Here is a 20,687-nt window from a genome sequence, read left to right on the forward strand (position 1 = left end):
CCGAGTTCGATGGCCCATTTGGCCAATCGACCCGGGTTTGTGCATTGAAAATAGGGTTTCAATTTTCACGATGCGCTTATTAATGCAAGAGCCAATTTTTCGAGGAGTGGGTATCTAGTTTCGGCATCCCCTAGGGTTCGGCTTACTTAATAAACAGGGAATTGTGTACCTTGCTCTTCTCGAACTAGCACACCGCTTACCGCTATCTCGGATACGGCCAAGTATAGATAAAGTGTTTCATCCTCTTTTGGTGTGTGGAGTAGATGTGGGCTAGTCAGATATAGCTTCAGCTCTTCTAAAGTGCGTTGGCATTCTGGAGTCCATTCGAAGTTGTTCTTTCTTTTGAGTAAAGAGAAGAAATGATGGCTCATGTCAGATGACCTGGATATGAATCTGCCCAGAGCCACTATTCGACCTGTTAGCCGTTGCACGACCTTTACATTGTTTACCACCGTGATTTCTTCGATGACCTTGATTTTATCGGGGTTAATCTCGATCCCCCTGTTTGATACCATGGAGCCTAAGAATTTTCCCGAACCCACTCTGAAGGTACATTTCTCGGGGTTGAGCTTCATGTTGTAACTTCTGAGAATGTCGAATGTTTCCTGCAAATGAGTTAAATGGTCCTCTGCGTGCAAGGACTTAACTAGCATGTCGTCAATATAAACTTCCATGGATTTGCATATTTTACTCTCAAACATTTTATTAACTAGACGCTGGTATGTAGCCCCTGCATTTTTCAGTCCGAAAGGCATTATGTTGTAACATTAAGTACCATACTTTGTGATGAACGAGGTCTTCTCCCTATTTTCGGGGTTCATTTGAATTTGATTGTACCCCGAATAGGCATCGAGAAAGGTGAGGGTCTCGTGGCCGGCCGTAGCATCGATCAGATGATCGATGTTAGGTAATGGGAACGAATCCTTGGGACAGACCTTATTTAAGTCTTTATAGTCTACTCATATTCTTAGCTTATTTCCCTTTTTGGGTACCACTACTACGTTGGCTAGCCATTCGGGGTATTTTACTTCTCTAATGGACCCTATTTTAAGGAGTTTTGTTACCTCATCCTTGATGAATGCGTGTTTTATCTCGGACTGGGGTCTTCTTTTCTGCTTTACCGATTTAATTCCGGGGTCGACACTCAGTCGATGAGAGGTTATTTCCGGTAGGATACCTGTCATATCTAAGTGGGACCATGCAAAAAAGTCGATATTGTCGATAAGAAATTGAATGAATTTTTTCCTGAGTTCGGGGGTTAATCCCGTTCCCAGGTATACCTTACGATCAGGGAGGTGTTCGATCAAAACAACTTGCTCCAAATCTTCGATTGTCGATTTTGTTTCATCCGACTCTTCGGGGGCAACGAAAGTTTGAGGAGCGAGGAAATCTTCTTCGTCATCCTAGGGGGTCTGTATGCTCCCAGACACATCCGAGGTCGGGAGCACATGGGTCGACTCCTCCTGGTAAATTGCGAACATTTCTTTCAATGCATGCTGTTCTCCATATATGGTCGTTATGCCATCCTTTGTTGGAAATTTAATAATCTGGTGCAGGGTCAACGATAATGCCCTCATGCTGTGTATCCACGACCTGCCAATCAATGCATTATACCTTATGTCGCCATTGATAAACTTGAAACTTTGTGTTCGGAACTGTGGCGAACGTGTCGACTGGGAGGGTTATTTCTCCTTTCATTACTTTGCCGGTCATATTGAAGCCGTGGAGGACTCGGGAGGTGGGTATGATCTGGTCAAGCAACCCAAGCTGTTCTACTACCCCTGACCTGATTAAGTTGGCCGAGATGCCTGGATCTACGAGCACACGTTTAACTTGAATGTTGTTTAGAAGAAATGAGATTACCAGCGCGTCGTTGTGTGGTTCTATCAAGGTCTCGAGATCCTCTTCACTGAACATGAGGGTGTCTTCGGCCACGCGGTCTCGGATTGGCCCTTTTATTGCGGCGGATATTTTTGTCCGCTTGATCATGGGCCCTTGGGGAATGTCGATCCCTCCAATAATCATATGAACGACATGCTGAGGGATCTCTTTTTGTGTCTAGGTCGGAACAGACACACCATTCTCTCCCTGATTCTCCAGGTTGTTGTTTTCATCTCTATTTACTGAGTTAGGCATTTCGACCTGAAATTTGAAGATGTTGGACAAGAACAGGTGTGAAAGATAACTTGCGTTATGTGACGAAACTAACAAGAAAACAATCACTACTATTTTTAGCCCCACGGTGGGCGCCAAACTGTTTACCGTGATAATGGTAATAACAATTTAATTTGATTATGAGACTCTAAAAATACGTGATCTATTTTTATGCTAGTTTTTTAAGCAGTTGATGCTTTGTGTGAAGTTTAGAAACGAGATAAGAATAAGGAGCGAAGTGATAACCAAACCGATAGGCCAATTATTGGGGCCTCGAGCTTGTCGATTCGAGGCCTCGGGGGCGATTTCGGAGCTCAGCTAGGAGCTATCGAGGGGGTCGAAGTATGACTAACAGTTGGAGTAAAATTAACGAAGGCTCTTTATGGCCAATGATAAGCAATAAATGAATAACAAATATGAAGATAATAAAAGGAAGCAATAATATCAAGAGAATATGTTGGAAAGCAAAGAGAATGTTCTTGTATATTTCGTGTAGAGCAACTGAAGCAACAAACCTTTACAAGATGACAAGGGTCCCCTTTAGGAGGGGAATCCCAGCATAGTACAAAATACATTAATTACAAAGATAAAGGGATGAGACAGCTAGATGACACCCTGATCTAGGGCTAGGATAGTCCACTAGGCTCTGTCAGTCCTAGCGGTGTACCTTGGGAACTCCCCACTCCTACCATAGCTGTGGTCGACATTATCCCTAGGTCGGGCGTCACGAACCTCGAAGGGGAAATTTGCCCATAGCCTTGAAGCCTCGAGGCTTCGAGATGATTTTCTAAGGTGCCTTGATAATGAAAAATCGAACCACAATGTCAAATGTGACTTGTATGCAAAATTTGAGGTCAATCGGACATGATTTGATGGGTCTCGGCATCGGTTGTGGAAGTTTGAAGTTTCAAGTTCATTGGTTTTTGGATTGAGGTGCGATTTGTTGTTTCAATATTGTTATATGTGTTTTGAAGCCTCGAGTAAGTCCGTGTTATATTATGGGACTTATTCGTATGTTTGGATATGGTCCCCAGACACTCGGGTGAGTTTCGGATAAGTTTGGGTTGTGTTGCGCTCGTTTTTTTATATTTCAACGTTGTTTCTTCAAGCATAAATGGTACTACATTAAGCAAATGAGCTCCAATTTCTGTTTTTATTGAAGCATTAGATCCGTATCGTAATTATGGAACCATAGCAAAAAGAATCGTCGAATTTGGACATCGTATAAGGAATTTATGGTCATTTTACTAAGAATTGAGTTGCCAGATTTTTTCCAGATTAATTACGAAATTGCCACTGATTTCGTATTTAAAAATCTGCACTATTTCCAAATATGTAAACCAACATATCTCCTTCAATATAAGGTCAAATGGCGTGATCCAAGAGCCTAACCTGACTAGAATTTCACATGGAATCCATTAGAAGTATCAAAAGCGAGTTTCGAGATTATTTGGCACAAGAAACGAATCAGAACAATGTTAAAACGAGGGTTTTGTTCATTTAACATATTTTGAGTTGGGTAGCTCGGAATTGGGAAATTTTTGAGGCGATTTGCACCATATGAATTGGGTAAGTGTTCTCTACTCAGTTTTGGTTATATTCCATGAATCTATCTTCGATTTTAGCTTTTGGTTGATGAATCTTAAAGAGGAAATTGGATGTTTTGGCCTAAAGTTTCGTAATATGAATTTTTGAGTTTTGAACATCGATTTGGAGTCGGAATTGAGTGAAACTAGTATGGTTGGACTCATAATTGAATGGGTTGTCGGATTTTGTAAGTTTTGTCGGGTTCTAAGGCATGGGCCCGGTTGTGATTTTTGGCCGGATTTTGGATTTGATTTAGGATTCGATCTTTATCATTTGGAATTGTTTCCTTGGGATTTATTTGATGTATTTGAGTTACTTTTGGCTTGTTTTGAGCTGTTCGGAGGTCACTACTTCAACAAGGTTAGACAAAATACTTACTAGTACATGGGGTCAGTTGTATTGATACTAACTTCTATACGATATGTACAGATTTCTGAAGTTGATCTGCTGGTGATGTCGGGTGCTGATTCTAAAGATGTTCGCGCATTCCGGATATAGCTACCTCTTATCCTTGGTAGCTTAGGTTTTGCTATTCTGTTTATGTATCATTCAAACAGAACGTATATTTATTCGTACCAACTTTGTAAATTCCAAGTCTTAGAAGCTCATGAGTCATACTACCAGGTCTTGAGTAAATTGTAAATGTTTAGTTATCTATTCTTTATTTTCTAATAATCTCTGTTGAGTTATATTGTCTATTAGTTGGCTTACCTAGCGGGTTGAGTTAGGTGCCATCACGACCAGGGATTTTTGGGTCGTGACACCTCTCAAGTTGTCCATTTGGGAGTACCAATCTAGATCATTCTAGAAACCTTACTTCAACTTGAAATGTACATGCATCATGTTAAACCTAGTACGGGTTAGAACGTTATTAACGTAACAACCCACTAAGATAAACCTTGTCCAAAGTCCAACGGGGTTTCCACAATCCCAATGGACACTATCATGTTATGTGCATTACTTGGAGAAAATGTGCCAATGTGTTGATCATTATTGCATAAGTAGTCAAATCTAGAGGGGAAAAGGGCTAACCTTTAATTATTTGCAGAAAATGAAGCACGAAGTCCCTAGGTTCGGCATGGTCCAAAACATCACACCTTTGCTACTTGACTGGTGGAAAGACCTTGCACCTGGCAACAAGAATCATGTGAGAGGAGTACTGGGTGACTTGCCATCCTTGCTTAATATCCAACCAAATAGGGCATTGATTGAGGCCGCTACCATGTTCTGGGATGAGAAAAGAGCTATCTTTCGATTAGGTGACATAGAAATGACTGCTCTCCTAGAAGAAATAGAAGTCTTTGCTAAGTTTCCATGGGATAGTCCGGGATTACTGGTTGTATACGGTAAAATCGGAGGGTCTAATTTTCTGTCATTATGATGCCCCGTAAGCACATTTCACAAGGATCGAGATTAGGGTCAAGGTTCACCCTCGAGAGCCATCAATGCTCAACCTCGGGGCGATGCAGACCAACGACTATGATAGAAAAGTGGGGAGTTCCCAAGGCGTACCTCTTGGGCTGACAAAGTCTAGTAAGCTAAGTTCAGACCCAAATCATGGCGTCAACTAGCTGTCTCATCCCCATATCTTTGTAATAAATGCACTTGTACTATGTTGGGATTCCCCCTCATATATATAAAGGGGATCCTTGTCATTATAAAAATATTTGTTGCTCAATACTAAATACACAAGAACATTCTCTTTGCTCTCTAACATTTTTTCTTGATCTCACTACTTCATTCATTGTTTATATTTATTGTGTTCTATTTATTGTTTATTGCTTATTATTGGCCATAAAGAGCCGTCATTGATTTATTTATAACGGTTAGTCTCCATCGACCACCCTCGATATCTCCCAGCCGAGCTTCAGACTCGACCCCGAGGCCCTCGAATAGGCAAGATTGAGGCCCCGATTGGCAGCGATTCGGTTTGGTTAATATCTCGTTTCTAAGTTCCTTTCTTGATAAAGGCCATGCAACGGCTGACAGGGCGAATAACGGCTCTGGGTAGATTCATATCATGGTTGTCGGACAGGAGTCATCATTTTTTCTCTTTACTCAAAAATAAAAACAACTTTGAGTGGACTCCAAAATGCCAACACGCCTTAGTGGAACTAAAGCGGTATCTGACTAGTCCGTCTTTGCTCCATACGCCAAAAGAGGATAAAATACTGTATCTATACCTCGCCGTATCCGAGATAGCGGTAAGTAGTATGCTGGTCGAGAAGAGCAAGGTACGCAATTTCCTGTTTATTATGTAAGTCGGACCCTGGGGGATGCCGAAACCAGGTATCCGCACCTAGAAAAATTAGCTCTTGCATTAATAAGCGCATCATAAAAATTGAAACCCTATTTTCAATGCCACCATATCTGCATTTTAACAACGTACCCTCTCCGAAGCATATTGCATAAGCCTAAACTATCGGGCCGATTGGACAAATGCGCCATCAAATTCGGGGGGTATGATATCGAGTATCAACCCCGAATGACCATCAATTCCCAGATTTTGGCGGACTTCGTGGCCGACTTCTCACCCTCTTTCGTGCCCGAGGTAGAAAAGGAACTCTTACTAAAATTAGGCACATCTTCCGGGGTATGGACCTGTTCACCGACGGCGCCACAAGCGTAAGAGGATCCAGACTCGGTATAGTTCTGAAGCCGCCCACAGGTGGCATAATCAGGCAATCTATAAAAACTACAAAATTGATGAACAATGAAGCCGAGTATGAGGATATGATTGCATGTCTGGAATTGGCCAAAAGCCTGGGAGCTGAGATCGTCGAAGCAAAATGCGATTCACTCCTAGTAGTAAACCAGGTAAATGGGAGCTACGAGGTCCGAGAAGACAAGATGCAAAGGTATTTGGACAAAATCCAAATCACATTACGCCATTTCAAAGAATGGACCCTGGTCCACATACATCGTGAGGAGAACAACGAGGCCGATGCCCTCGCAAACCTGGGATCATCTGTCGAAGAAGATGACCTACTCCCCGGGGCTATTATTCAGCTCTCCTAATCAGTGGTCGAGGAAGGTCATGCCGAGATTAATTCTACTAGCCTAACATGGGATTGGAGAAATAAATACATTGACTATCTGAAAGACGAAAAATTACCCACGGACCCAAAGGAATCGAGGGCCCTGCGAACCAAAGCAGCTCGGTTCTCGCTCGATGAAAATGGGACTCTATACAGAAGAACTTTCGATGGCCCCCTAGTAGTATGTCTGGGGCCAGGGGACACAGAATATGTACTCTGAGAAATTCACCAGGGTACTTGTGGAAACCACTCCAGCGCCGATTCCTTAGTCCGAAAGGTGATCAGGGCAGGCTACTATTGGGACAACATGGAAAAAGACACTAAGGATTTCATCCGAAAGTGCGACAAATGCCAGAGATTTTCCCCTATGATTCACCAACCCGGCGAACATTCCGTCTTATTGATATGGCCATTCATGAAATGGGGAATGGACATCGTCGGACCCCTACCAACGACACCAAGTAAAGCTAAATTCATTTTATTTATGACGGACTATTTCTCAAAATGGGTGGAAGCGCAGGCCTTCAAGAAGATAAGAGAAAAAGAAGTCATTGAATTCATCTGGGATCACATTATGTGCCGATTCGGGATTCCTTCCGAGATAACATGCGATAATAGGAGGCAATTCATCGGAAGTAAAGTAACACAGTTCCTTAAGGATCACAAAATCAAGAGAATCATGTCAACACCTTAACACCCATGTGAAAATGGCCAGGCCGAGTCCACAAACAAAACAATCATCCAAATTTTAAAAAAGAAGTTGGAAAGCGCTAAAGGAAAATGGAGAGAAATATTGCCCGAAGTGCTGTGGGCATACCAAACAACTTTATAATCAAGCACAGGGGAAACACCTTTCTCTCTAGTATATGGCGCCGAGGCCATGATACCAGTGGAGGTCGGGGATCCAAGCGCTAGATTCCGACACACCACTAAGATCTCTAACCACAAGGCTATGACTACGACCCTCGAACTATTAAATGAAAAGCGAGTAGCCTCGCTGGTCCGAATGGACGCCCAAAAGAAAAGGATCAAAAGGTATTATAACAGGAGAACAAACCTCTGACATCTCGGAGTCGGGGACTTGGTCCTAAGGAAAGTCACCCTCAACACCTGAAACCCTAATGAAGGAAAGCTAGGCCAAAATTGGGAAGGACTGTACCGCGTCCTCGGAGTAATCGGCAAAGGGTCCTACAAGCTCGGTACCATGGAAGGCGAGCAGCTTCCAAGCAATTGGAACATATCAATGTTGAAATGATACTACTGCTAAGGCATGCGTTGCACTCTTTTCCTTCGACCGGGTTTTGTCCCTAGAAGGGTTTTACCGGCAATGTTTTTAACGAGGCAACATCTATATGCTACCTAAGGGAAAGCCAACAAGTATTCAAGTTTTCTTTCTTAATCAACCTCAAATACTGGGGGGAGGGGTATTCCCTTGGAAGGTCACCTACTCGGAGAAGCTAAGATGCTCTAAGTGGGCCTGTAGGAAAGTAATGTACCAGGACAAACGGTCGAACGAACCATGTCTGCATAGAACAACCAAGCCTATAACAATAAAAACATGTATACTTGTACCAAGTAATCAAAGGAAATCAGTATTTTTGCAAAAATGGCTCCTCTATCAAAAACGTCCCGAACACTCGGGGACTGGCGTCAACAACTCAGAACAATGCAACCCCCGGATTGGAGCTTTGAGCTCGTAAGCCCTCGAAATAGCTCTAGAGCCAAAAAAATAACCCGAACACGCGGGGACTAATGTCGAAAACTCAATACCACATGACCTCCAGGTTAGAAATTCTGAAATCGTAAGCCCTCAATGAGGCAATACCAAGTTTACAAGTAATGTCTCCCGAGTCAAGAAACCCTCGACGACTCGGGGACTGCCGTCAATCGCCATCTCCATCAACTTATCAAAGCCCGAGGCTATAAGACCACATGCAGGCAGCCTTGATCTCGTAAAACCTCTATATAGCGAAACAACAATATCTGTAAGACCTCAAGCAAGGCATGAACCACACTTGTACCAAGTGACAATATCTGCAAGACCTCAAGCAAGGAATGAACAACACTTGTACCAAGTATCCAAAATTGTAAGACCTCAAAGGCATGAAATACTTGTAAGACCTTCTTAAAGGCATAAACCCGATCTCAAAGTTTAGGCTATATACCGAACTTGTAAGACCCCTAAAAAGGCATACCCTTGATATAGACGCCAAAACTACTTCACTCGGGACTTAAAGGCTCCGGCCAAACACAAATGACTCTGATCACAAGGCAGTAGAGAGGAGAGCCTTAGGGTACACTCACTTCTGCATTTTTGTTTAGGTTCTCAAGATTCTCAATCGCTCTTTTTAGTGGGGAGGAATAGTATGTGAATGGCGATTCTTAGATGAGGGAATCATTCCTCTCTAAATAAAAAGAAGCTAGAATCTTTCTATTGATAGAGCTTTCACATCTGCACATAGAATCCTTTTTTGCCCTTCCATTCTGTTCTTACGGTAGTTGGGTCGGAATCCGTGTGATGGTTCGAAAGTCGTTTCAAATATTCTTCACATCCCCAGAGAGATAGATTGCTGCCACAACCAAACTAATACAACTCGAGGATGCCTAACCGTCGCTATAAATCACAAGTCTTCAATTACTTCGAATATACTTCGGAAAGAACCGGTTAAACAGGCTACCCTCGACATAGGCAAAAGAGCGTCGATCAAACCTACTGAGGTGCTCGATCATCGCCATATAACCACTCACAATTCAGGTTTCTTATTAAACCATCGAAGGGTCAGGCAAACATTATTTCAAAAAGTCCTTAATGAGGGAAAATTAAAGCCTATATTAGAGGTCACATCGACCCAAGGCGTAAGAGCCATTGTCGCCAGCCCACATAAAAGGTCGCATCAACCCAAGGCGTAAGAGCCATTGTCGCTAGCCCATATAAAAGGTCGCATCAACCCAAGGCGTAAGAGCCATTGTCGTCAGCCCACATAAAAGGTCGCATCAACCCAAGACGTACGAGTCATTGTCGCCAGCCCGCATAAAAGGTTGCATCTACCCAAGGCGTAAGAGCCATTATCGCCGGCCCACATAAAAGGTTGCATCAACCCAAGGCGTAAGAGCCACTATCGCCAGCCCACACTAAAGGTCGCACCGACCCAACGCGTAAGAGCCTAAGGACCAGCTTGTAATTCAAAAACTTGAGGGTCGAATGAGCTCGAGTCGTAACCCGATTCGGAGACTGAACCCAAAATAGTTAACTGAATATGCCTAAGAGCAAACCTGTAAGAACCACTGTCACCAGCACTAAAATTAAAGGTCGCACCGACAAAACGCGTAAGAGCCACTGCCTCCAGCGCTAAAGTCGTAGGTCATAGTAACCCAACGTATAAAAGACAGGTCTAACCCGAGAACACTCGGGGACCAACTTTCGACTATCATGGGCCACTCAGCAATAGCAAAAACCTGAGGGTATAACCAAAGGTCTAAGATCTCGAATCGATTGTCAAAAGTATTGCTTATTATTCTCAAAAAGCAAAGGAGAAAAGAAATGATAAAAAATGAAAAACACGTTATACATATGGCTTGAAGAGGTAAGTTTTTGAAAAATCCTTACAAAGAAGGGGCCAAAGAGAACCCCGATCTATCATCGGGCCTGCACCTTTGACGGTCCCGCTGGAGGTTGCACCCCAATGGTTCCGGCTACAGTCCTAGGATCTCCGACGGCCTCTTCCCCTCGGGGAATCCCGTATCCATTCTCGTCATCTTCTAAACCACTACCTGGCACATCCCTAGAAGTAAACAGGGCAGCAACTCTCTCATCTAGGGTCTTCACCGTCTCGAGCTCGGCAGACAACTCGATACCCCTTCCCTGTATGTCCTCTAGAGTTCGCCTCCGAGATTCTAACCGAGCGTGCTCCATGGCTCGAGTCAATTTCAGTTCAACTTCCTCAGGCACTCTCCCGGTATGAGCATTTATTACAACGTCAACCTCTTTTTGCGCATATATAAGCGCCTCAGCTTCGATTTTGATCCCGAATAGTGCAGCTAATAACTTAGAGTGGAGACCTCTATATTTGTCACTATCTTCCTTCGCATCTTGAAGATGAAGCCTGACTGAGGCCATCTTTTCCTAAAGGGTATCCCTCTCAAAGATTATCTCTCTCACATGCCGTTTGAGTTCGAGGACTTCAAAGTCTCTGGCTTGGAGCCCCTCCTACAATAGAGCACCTTCCTTCTCAAATTACACGAATCAAATCCAGGATGTTAAAACATTGGGATCTAGCAAACATTCAGACAATAGCAAAACGGAAGCCATGTAACCTATTCAACAAGATGAGCCTTCTCACGCTCATGACGGATCACCTCAGCCTGAAACCGAGCGAAAGTTTGATTATAAAGCACCTTGGCCTGAATCCATGAAAAAGACAAGTTAGAAAGATAAAGATCAGAGCGACAAAGATTAGAACGGCAGACAGGATTTACAAAAGCTACTTGCTTGCAAAGCCTGCTCATCTCGCCAAAGATGAGTGAAGTATCAAGATCGGGAATTCTCTCGGGAGCAATTGAAGGCCTTATGAGCGCCTCTCTATCTCTAATAGGCATCCCCGCATCAGAAGTTTCTTCATTCGGGACATATTGCATTCCCTTAGGGGGTAAGGTCATTCCCTGAGGGGAATCACTCACGACAACGACACTAGTAGGGTCTATCAGGGCTATCCCTTGTCCATGAAGGGCTCCAGAACTGGGCTCCTCCGAACCGCCTACCGAATGCGTCCCATCTCGAGGTGTACTCTTTGGCCATCGGCCAGCTCGGGGACATCGCCCGATACCTCCTCAGTGGCCTCCTCATTACGAAGTTGGGCCGCAGTGACATCAAGCTCTAGCTCAAGAGCCACCATCTCTACGGCCCGAGGATCGGTCAAGTTTTCCCCTCCCTCGGGCGCTATCAAGAAATTATTTTCCCCCTCGCCTTTAACTCGGGGACTACCAGCTGCTCCTAGAGTTAGGTCTACCGGGTCGGCCTTAGGTTTTTCTACCTTGATCTTCTTGGATTCCGAAGGTTCATTCGATGGTGCCCTTTGTCTTTTCTTCCTTTCATCGGGTCCCAAAGTGCCCTCTTCACCAAGCGATGTTCCCTTCATCAAGGGGATCTCCTCCAGACTTACACAAATGAACGAGGTAAGCATAGGGAGTGAGAGCGCTATCAGTTGGATTCAGGTTGAAAGGTACGACTGCAACAGGGGCGAAAGCTCACCATGGTCCTTAGCTTCCCATCGAGCTCGAGACAGGTCAACCACACTCACTCGGCATATAGGCAAATCGAGTCCAGCCGACCGACCCAACCCGAGAGGTCCATGACCATGCCAGGATAAATTGCCACGGCTACATCAGCGGAGAAAATTAAGCACATGGCAAGATGTACCTAAAAAGAAGCAAGGAAATGCTAGACAGTGTGTATCTACTTACGTTCCATATTTCACTTTTTGGGGAATGGCATCCTTTCCATTAGGATCAGGTCTGAAGTCCTTACTCGGATAAAGCGGCTCATCTACCCTCTGTTCCCAACTTCTTCGATACAAGCAAAGAGGGCCCTCGGAGCTCGGTAGTGGAGCTTAATCAGACCCCCGCGGAAGAGACGGGGACTGTACATCCTGATCAGGTGATCAAGGGTGAAGGGAATCTCCTCAATCATGTTCACATAGTATATGATCATATAGACAGTGCGCTAGAATGAAGGGTGAATTTGGCCAAGGTTCACTTGATATTGTTGGCAGAAGTGGACAATCACGGGGTCTATCGGAGACAAGGATGGCCTCACCGGCCTAAAGGTAAATGGATAAGTATACACACTGAGGAATTTGGTTTTGTACATCGTTATATCCTCCTCCCGAGTAGGGATCTCCATAAGCACCGTATCCCTCCAACGGTAATCAGTCCTCGCCCTTTCAATGTCTAATACCGAGCTAATATACTGAGACACAGGCTCACGGCGCCTAGGCTTCGAAGAAGGTCTCTCGACCTTGAAATCGGAAGCCATTGCAAAAAATTCTGGAATGCATTCTTCAGCATGAGGAGGCATTGCCGCTCTGCCTTTAGATATAAGCGAAGAGGAGGAGGTTACACTCTCCTGAGAAGTAGAGGCAAAAGTTTTTTCCATTAATAAAAGATTCCAGAGAGAAGGGAAAGTTGCGTTTCAAAGAAAAAACAAAAGTAAAGGTAGAAGGAACCTTTTTGGGGCTTGGTGGTGCAGTGAGTTGTAAAGAATGATAAGAGAAGCATTTATAGAGGCCCCGCACGCACGTTGAAGGAGGCCAAGGGACAGCCAACCGCCGTAATCAATGCGAAGGATTTCAGGGGTTGTATGCACATCGTCTTTTGGCACCTTATGACTGTTTTCACTAAGGAGGTGCCAGAGGGGCAGGAATTCAAGGTTGTTTCTTATCACTTTCATTCTAAGAAACGTGGGGACTTTCTGTATACGGTAAAATCGGAGGGTCCAATTTTCTATCATTATGATGCCTTGTAAGCACATTTCATAAGTATCGAGATTAGGGTCGAGGTTCACCCGCAAGGGCCATCGATGCTCGACCTCGGGGCGATGCAGACCAATGGCTATGATGGAAAAATGGGGAGTTCACAAGGCACACCAATTGGGCTGACAAAGTCTAGTGAGCTAAGTTCAGACCCGAATCATGGCGTCAACTAGCTGTCCCATCCCCATATCTTTGTAATAAATGCACTTGTACTATTTTGGGATTCCCCCTTATATATATAAAGGGGATCCTTGTCATTGTAAAAACATTTGTTGCTCAATACTAAATACACAAGAACATTCTCTCTGCTTTCTAACATTTTTTCTTGATCTCGCTACTTCATTCATTGCTTATATTTATTGTGTTATATTTATTATTCTTCATTTATTGCTTATATTGTCCATAAAGAGCCGTCATTGATTTATTTATAACTATTAGTTTCCATCGACCACCCTCAATAGCTCCAAGCCGAGCTTCAGACTTGACCCCGAGGCCCTCAAATAGGCAAGATTGAGGCAACAATTCGGTTTGGTTAACATCTCGTTTATAAGTTCCTTTCTTGATTCTAAGTCTTTCACGTAGCATCAACTGCTTAACAACTAGAATAAAAATAGATCACGTATTTTTAGAACCACTAAATTAAATTTAATTGTTATTACTATTTTCACGGTAAACATTGGTACCAGAGAATCACACTCCTCGCGATTTTCTAAAGATGTTGGGCTTTAAGAAAAATTATGAATAATCTGCTTAAAGAAATCATACATCCCTTTTGGGTTTCTTTACGAGCATTATGGACATAGTAAGTCGTATCGTCTTCATCACGAGGAACTCACCATTACTTCCCTGGGTTGGACGCACCGCCGGGTTTATATGTTCATCATCTGCTTTTTGGGGCTGTTGATATTTCCAATGAAATGGGGAAGGGTCCATACTCGTTTAGCCATGGTTGCGAGGACTTTGGTGGAAGGCATCGAGGGACAAACCTATACCATAATTTCTATGATCTTAGATGAAATGTACCGCGCTTTAGATCGGTGCAAGCAGGGATGCAAACACTTTGAAGGTTGTAATTTGTTACTGCAAGTCTGGCTGTTGGAACACTTTCAGAGGGGAGAATATCGTCAAAAGCTTTTGCGACGGCTGTTGAATGACTACATAGCCTACCACCACCCAAAGAAAATGACATTTATCCAAACAAGTTTGCACAACTTGGAAATGCGGTAAATTGGGTCCATTTCTTCAGCAATATGACAAACGAGCAGGTACATTGGATGTTTGAATGGTTTCCTAGCAGTGAGTTCATCATTAGGTCAAGAGAGACTACTTATTTAGCACTGATCGAGTTGCGGGGCATCCATCCTTATTCTCCTATAAGGGTAAGGAGACAAGTGGGAAGAAATAGGTCATACCTCGGGTTTCTAACATGGTCTAGTACAAGGCAGATTTCAAAGGGAACATCATTCCATTCAAGTTCGAGGCACAATATATGTGGAACCAAAAAATCATTGTGGAAATAGAAACCATTGAGCCAGACAGGTATCATGCCGGTCATGTGTATTTCTATCCATCATGGTTGGTAGGCGATATAGCGGGAGACGTCAAGCCAAGTGTCAATCTGAAAAACAGGATCATAGATGATGTTGCTGAGGCACAGGTTAAGTATAGAAGGCTACACAAAAGGGTTTTCAAGTCTGAAGCTAGATATTTGGAACAATACAAAGTGGACATGGAGCCAATAAACAAATGGAGGGAAATTGCCACTAAGTCAATAGAGAGATTGGAATATCTGGAATAAGGATTGATGGAGCTTGAGGGGAAGATGAGAAAAAGGCTTTCAGATTGTCAAAACACGGATGGCAGTGAAGAAGGGCATCTAGCAAAGGCTTACTTATTATTGGATATGCGCGATCTAGGGGACCTGATTGATGGAGTCAAAAGAGCCAAGCACGGAGAAGGTCCTTCAGGGACCAAGTAGATTAGGAAATGATGTTCTTTACTGTTTTCTAGCTTAGTTTTAGATTTCAATTGTAATAAAGCTAAATTCCATTAGTAACTTTATTATTATTGTCAATTTAGTAAGGGTTTGACTCATTTTCGCATTAATGAAATGACGCAATTATTGGCATCAATTTTCTCCAAGTCTATGTGTCGCTTAGGCGTACCTCGGGCACAATGAGGTCCCCCAAATTAGGATGCAAATTATTACATGACTTTGCGAAATATGTTTAATACTGCAATCATTCTTTCAATACCCCTTACTAACTTGGTTACCTTTTGCTTTTCTTTCTTTTTGATTATTCTTATTCCCCAAGGTTGGTTCATGCATATTGGCATTGTCAGCTTATCACACTAGATCCAGAGGTCTTCCACCTCCTTCTCCACCAAGAGATCCTAAAGGCAGAAGAAAAGGGAAAGGGAATATGGATGATTTGAGTGGTATCAGGAAAGACAATGCTACCATGGCAAAAAATGCTGAAACTTCAGATGGCCGAAGTACTCCGACGCATAATGAACTGGTTTTATGTCTGGAACATAAAATCCTGGAACTACAAGGAGAACTGGAGCAGGTCCAAAACTTAGCAAACCTTTCTCTCACTCTCAATGTCCCTGATATTAACCAGCAAAATTTGACTACCCAAAACCAAACACCACCACAAAACACACAAAACCAAAACCCGCCACCAAACCCTCATACACCACACCAATACCCCACACCTCCTAAAAAACTTAACTCCTCACCAGTACCAACTCCTCAACAGCAACACCATCATCCAAATCAATACCCATAGACCATTACTTATCACACTCTCCAGAACGCATCACAGCCTACTCCTGATCCCCAAAACTCAACAAATGACCACCCTTATGCCCAGATTTCGGGAGTTTATCAAAGCAATCCAATATATGTGGAAACCTTACCCCACACCCCGCAACAAACCCTATACATATTTGAATCGACCGAGAAAGATCTGCTCATTAAGAACATAGTGGAGGAACTCAAGAAGCTCACTAGCAGAGTTCAGAGTGTCGAAGGTGGTAAAGGCATTGAAAGTTTAAACTATGAGGACTTGTGCATTCAGCCAGATGTGGAACTACCGGAGTGTTACAAACCTCCTATGTTTGAAATGTTCGATGGAACTAGTGATCCGAAAGTGCATCTGAGGACATATTGTGACAAACTTGTAGGAGTGGGCAAAAATGAACAAATCTGCATAAAACTGTTCATGCGAAGCCTCAAAGGAGATGCGTTGTCTTGGTATATCATTTAGAACCCAAAGAAGTGGGTTAGTTGGGTAAGCATGGTGACAAACTTCATGGACAGATTCTGGTTCAACACAGAAAACACACCAAACATTTTCTACATTCAAAACCTCAAGAGGAAACCAACAGAAACCTTCTGCGAATATGCTACTCGATGGAGATCTGAAGCTACGAAAGTAAGGCCAGCACTTGAAGAAGAATAAATGAATAAGTTCTTCATCAGAGCTCAAGACCCACAATACTATTAAAGGCTGATGGTTATTGAAAACCACAAATTCTTCGACATCATCAAGTTAGGAGAAAAAATATAAGAAGGGATTAAGAGTGTGGTGGTGACAAATTTCGAGGCACTGCAGGCCACAAATAAAGCCTTGCAATCGGGAGGTATTTCGAAGAAGAAAGAAGTAGGTGCCATAATGGTGGTCCAGGGTCCTAAGTTTCCTCTCACATACCAAACACCTCCACCTACATACCAAACGTCTCCACCCACATACCAACCTTCACCCCAGATACCAACAACCTGCTACCACCTATCATGCCTATAATACTCAACCCACATATTATCATTCACCACCACCCGCTCACCAAAACTACCAAAACCCACGACAAAACATCGACCGCAGACCACCTAGACAATGCACCCCAATTGCTGAGCCCATAGACCAATTATACGAGAGACTGAAGGCTACTGGTTATGTCACTCCCATCCCTACAATTGCTATGGAGAATTCTTCCCAGTGGATTAACCCCAACAAAACATGTGCCTATCATTCAGACATGAAGGGTCATACAATTGATGAGTGTCTCACACTGAAAGACAAGATTCAGACACTAATCGACACTAAGGTCATACAGGAAAAGGAAGCTGCACCAAATATTCATAACAATCCGCTCCCGGATCATAGAGGTGAGGGAGTGAATATGATAGAGATTGACGAGGAATGGGATCCAGAGGGGTCAATTGGACTCCTTTAAGAGGGAGATGATCCTAAAACGTCTCCGATCACCCTCACACCAGTTGTGGTACAAACCCAAACACCGTTTGAAGTCGAGGTAACTACACCCTTCATTGTGATGGTAGCTCCCATGCCATCTTACAAGTATGATGCCATCCCATGGGATTATGTTGCGAAAGCAAGGAGAAAGGGAAACGCAAAAATGGAATAGACAGGTGGCACAAGGAATGACCAGAATTGGCAGAGTTTATACACCTGAGAACCTGGGAGGAATAAGCAAGGAAGCTGCATCTAAGCCGCCTATTGTCGAGACTGGCACTGATGACCATTGAAGAAAAGTATAAGCAAGAGAATACTCTATTGTCGACCATTTGAACAAAATTCCCGCTCAGATATCTATCTTGTCACTGCTAAAAAATTTCGACACACACATGAATGCCTTGATGAAAGTGCTGAGTGAATCTTATGTACCCACCAACATCACTAGTGGGGAGATGGCTAATATGGTCGGGCAGGTACTGGAGAGCCACAAAATCACCTTTCATGGGGACGAGTTACCACCAGAAGGACTAAGTCACAACAAGGCATTACACATCACAGTGCAATTTGAGGATAAGTTCATCACCAGGGTCCTGATAGACGGGGGTTCCAGTCTCAACATATGCCCACTGACTACTCTGAAGAGATTAGGTAAAGGCCTGCACGAGATACAAATGAGAAGCATGAATATGAAGGCGTTTGATGGATCCCAAAGAGCCAACATCGGAGAAATCAACCTCAGCTTGCAGATGGGCCCGACCTGGTTTGATGTCGAGTTCCAAGTGCTGAATATATCTGCTACCTACAACCTATTGTTGGGACGACCCTGGATACATGCTACCGGGGAAGTAGGTTTAACTCTGCATCAGGCCGTGAAGTTTGAATGGAATCATCAGGAGATGATTATCCATAGAGATGGAAGTAACCCCATCTATACCAATCCGACCATTACAATCATCAAAAACATGAAGAAGTTGGGTGGAGATACATACCATCGTATTGAGTGAGTCAACGCAACAGAAAATGATCGATGGTGGAGCAATAAGATAGAAAGCATACTGCTATGGATAGGGTATGAACCTGGCAAAGGTCTCGTCAAAAACCTTCAAGGGATCACCAAACCCGTACAACCACAGCGTCATGGCACAACTTTTAGGCTCGGATATAAATATACTTGGCAAGAATACTAGCATTGGTTTCCACCATGGCGCGGTCCTTATTATCTATTGGAATAACCAGTACCACCTCTGCACCACACATTCCATCAAGCGGATATGAAGTGGGGATCTAAGGAAGATGAAGTCTTAGCTGGCATGAGGAAGCTATTTCTAGATGAAGAATATATGGACTGCAGTGCAATAGTTGAGGAGGAGGAGGAGGAGGAGGAGGAAGAGCTTACCATTCAAACCGTGAAGAAAAGAGCTGTTCTAAATAACTGGACTGTTGCACCATCCCAGGCCCGTCGAGTTCTTAGGTAGCCTGGCAAATTAGCATCAATTATTTTTAAAAATAGTTTTTGAGCATTTAAGACATTTTCAATATTTTTGTTTTAAAATAATTGCTCGAGTCATCGAGCCGCACCCATTGACATTTTTAAGATTTTATTAGTGCATTACTACTTTTCATATTTATTATTATTCTTTAAACTTTCTTTATAGCATTTGTCGCGCCCCCTTTTTCCCCTTTTTGACCGGGAAGTCCGGGTTTCGACGTTCATGGGGGAATAACTCGTTTTCTTTTGGGAATTGAGTATTTGAAGAGTCGCCACCTAATGGATTATGGTGCGTTAGGGCACCTAGAGCAATTAACTCTTGGACTAGTTTGCATTGCCAGAGATTAGGGTAAGGGCTTGAAATAACCTTGAGGGGAAGGTGTTAGGCACCCCTCGCGGTCCACAACCGTGGGTCCCGACCGAAATTAAACTATATGAATCGGTCATTTTATCAAATAAACAGTTTTGGCACATACTCGCAAATAAAGGTATTCTAAGTACATGTATGATTCAAGTAATGAAAACAAGGGAAAGGTTTGAACAATTTGCACATATGTAAAGAAAAATAAATTCATTTAAACAACGGGAGTTGGGAAAGAGGGGTCCTAGGTTGGTTAGCCTATAGGATTATACCCATACAATGCCCGATAATCACTCCTCAATGTAGGGCTACACATGACATTAGCGCAATCATCATATCCTTACTATCCAATTCCCTCCCCTTGGTCGTAGCCTAAAGCGTTCTAGCAACCTTGAAATATATCCTATGCGTGCACTACCCGTCCCTTCCTTGTGGCCCTGGAGGTATTTAGGACTTCTAATTTAGGTATTTCTAGACCATCCTAAGGTAATTAAAGGAGAAAAATCTAGGCGTCAATCAAAACAATTAGGACTATATTAAAGAGGGAACAATTAAAGGCTTACATTTTTACCTCCACAAAAAGAACAAGTAAGCGCACGTCTCAAACAACAGTTTCAGGTATTTAATAGAAAACCTTAAAACATGATATCTAGGTGAGCAGAGAGTGTACAGTATTGGATTAGGACCAAAGTGTTAGAGACCTGCTCAGTTTGCCTATTGATTTTAGACCTGTTAAATATGAGCAGTCACAGATAACAGATCATAGTTTTACAGTTTGCAGAATTGTAACCGCCCTATAGGCTTGCCTATGCGTATAATAGTGATGTCCTATGAGCATGGTATCTATTATTGATCAGGAGTGCAGTAAAACAGTAAACAATTTTTAAACGAACAACTTAAGATCCTATAGGCATGCTTTCTAGCAATATTATTTAACGCAGTGTTGAAAACTTATTAAAAGAAACGAACAGATTAGTTAATCAAACTGATTTAGAGTCTACAAACATGAATTAAATTTAAACTAAACTGATTTTAGATCTTATAGGCATGATTTCTAATTAAACATAAGGTGAAGCAAGCAGAATTTATTTGACCAAAGAGAAATCCCTATAGGCATGATTTCTATTAAAGCTGATTTAGACCCTATAGGCATGATCTCTATTATTAAAGCTGATTTAGATCCTATAGGCATAACTTATAATTGTGTGAAAGTAATGCAAGCAGAGCTTTTTTGAATCAAAGCAGATCCTATAGGCATATTATCTACCC

Source organism: Nicotiana tabacum, chromosome 11, assembly GCF_000715075.1.
Source record: "Nicotiana tabacum cultivar K326 chromosome 11, ASM71507v2, whole genome shotgun sequence".
NCBI classification, from domain to species: Eukaryota; Viridiplantae; Streptophyta; class Magnoliopsida; order Solanales; family Solanaceae; genus Nicotiana; species Nicotiana tabacum.